A 2,589-nucleotide genomic window follows, 5' to 3' on the forward strand; every position below is an offset into this window, starting at 1 on the left:
AAGCTGCTGCCTCTGATACTGGCATCCTATATAGGTGCTGGTTTGTATTCGTTGCTCCACTTTTAATCCAGCTCCCTGCTAGTGCACCTGGGAAAAGTGGTGGAAGATGGCCCAAGTGCTTGGGACCCTGCCACCCATGTGGGAGTCCTGGATGAAGCTCCTGGCTCCTGGCTTCAGCCTGACCCAGCGTTGGAGTCATCTGGGGGAGTGAACCAGTAGATGGATGATCTTTCTCCCTCTGTTTCTCCCTCTCTGGTTGTACCTCTTAATTTTAAGTAAATCTTCTTAAAAAAAAAAAAAAACCTGTTTCTTAAGCATGGAACTCTATTATATTCTTTTTTTAAATCAAGTTTTATTGGGGCCGGTGCCGTGGTGTGGTAGGTTAATCTTCTGCCTGTGGCACCAGCATCCCAGATGGGAGCCGGTTCTGTACCAGGCTGCTCCTCTTCCGATCAAGCTCTCTGCTATGATCTGGGAAATCAGTAGAAGATGGACCAAGTGCTTGGGCCCCTGTACCCACATAGGAGACTGGGAAAAAGTTCCTGGCTCCTGGCTTCAGATCCATGCAGCTCTGGCCGTTGCAGCCATCTGGGGAGTGAACCAATGGAAGGAAAACCTTTCTCTCTGTCTGTTCCTCTCACTGTCTGTAACTCTACCTCTCAAATAAATAAATACAATCGTTTTAAAAAGTTTTATTTATTTGAAAGGTTGAGTTAGAGAGAGAGAGAGAGGGAGTGTGTGTGTGTGTGTGTGTGTGCGCGCGTTTTTCCATCCACTGGTTCATTCTCAAGAGGCCACAATGGGCAGAGCTGGGTCTAGTTGAAGCCAGGAGCCAGGAGCTTCATCTGGGACTCCTACATGGGTGCAGAGGCCCAAACACTTGGGCCATCTTCCACTACTTTCTCATGCCATTAGCAGGGAGCTGGATCGGAAGTGGAGCAGCCGGGATGTGAACTTGTGACCATATGGGATGCCAGTGACACAGACAGTGGCTTTACTCACTATACCACAACGTCAGCCCCCCATTGTATATTCTGAAGGAGGTCATTACAATTTCCTAACTTTGGTTTTTTTCTTAGCACTTTCTTTTGGCATAGGAAATAATGGGCTCTCTACCTTAATGGAACTAAGTTGGGAGTTTCATGTATAATCATGCCATTTCCAAGCTAAAGGAGACTAGAGGTTTTCTAGTGAGTCTGTCTCATACAACAAGAATATTTACAAACAAGTCAGAAAAAAGTCGCATCACTGTTTCAGGCTGAAAACCTTGTAATTACTGGAATCCCTGCCTCAGCTTTGGCTAACGAGAAAATACAAATTAATAGAAAATCAGTTGGCAACTCTGGTTTGAGAAGGGCAGGTACGATACGCATTTTTCTTTTCTCTTGGACACCAAGAAACAGAAAAGCAAACACCACCTTTGACAAAGCAAGAAAATACCCAAAAGTCAAAACCACAGACTACACAGGAGTGGTGCCCAGGGCAGCAAGCGTGGGTGGGCATGCTTGCGGGAGTAGAGCAAACACACAGTTGCAGATGTCAGATCGGGCTACTGGATATTCCAAGTAAGGGCTAGGGAGAGAGCACGCACAAAGCCACATCCTAACCAGAAGGGCAGTGTGAGCGCAGAAGCAAAGGGAGCAGACCTGAATGAAGGCACAGATGAGCCATCTCTTTGCAAGAGGCAGGTTGCCAGTGAGTGGGGAGAGAAGTAACAGCCTCCATAGTTTTGGGCATGAGAGAAGCAAAGCCTAAATCAAAACAATTCACCCACTCAACCCTGAGCCGTAAGATAAATTCCTTCTAGCCAGAAACCTGGATCCTATTGTTGAGTCCAAATTTCCCAATCAATGCACAAGGCACAGTCACTGATGCCAAAGCAGAGGTTTATTTGTTACCAGCCGGCTGGGACCTCCTACCCGCACACAGCCATTTAGCAGTGCACAGGCAAAAGGCCCCCTCGTTTGTATAAGAGAGATTTTTATAGCCTTACATTAACAAGGATGCACGTCATCTCATACGTAGGTTACCTTCTTTTTCTCTATTTGGCAAGGTATTAGGACCTAGCACGTTTGTTGACTCATTTAAACGTAAAGGCTATACTTGTGTGGCGTTTGGTGTGGGAGGAACTGGCGGAAGTTTTGGGCCATAAATTCCAGGGGAGCTGGCGGAGAGCAAAAGGTCATAAATTCCAGGAGAACTTACTTTCTTTGATCTCAAGGACCCGGCCTGCCTCCTTCCTGGTCCAGGATGAGGCTTGTCATGGCACTACAGCAGGCAAGCAAGCAAGCCAGAGTACAGAAGCGAAACCAGCATTTAGCAAGCTGGGGACTCCAACTCCCACACTATCAACATACCTCTTGCTACTAGGTCACCAGAGAGAGAGGATGAGATAAGAAGAGATCAAACAGGAGCAGATAGCACTTAAAAAGCAAGTGGAAGGAAGAAGAAAAGAGGCATCAGAGAAATGGAGGAAAAACTGGCAGTGGTACATGAAAGAACAGACAGTGAACTCAGGATCGTGGAGAGGAGGAATGGAAACAGCGTGTAAAGTTGAGTTTAAAGAGGTCCCAGTAAGACTTGCTGAGA

Source organism: Oryctolagus cuniculus, chromosome 10, assembly GCF_051225735.1.
Source record: "Oryctolagus cuniculus isolate XC-2025 breed Fujian yellow rabbit chromosome 10, ASM5122573v1, whole genome shotgun sequence".
Classification (NCBI taxonomy): domain Eukaryota; kingdom Metazoa; phylum Chordata; class Mammalia; order Lagomorpha; family Leporidae; genus Oryctolagus; species Oryctolagus cuniculus.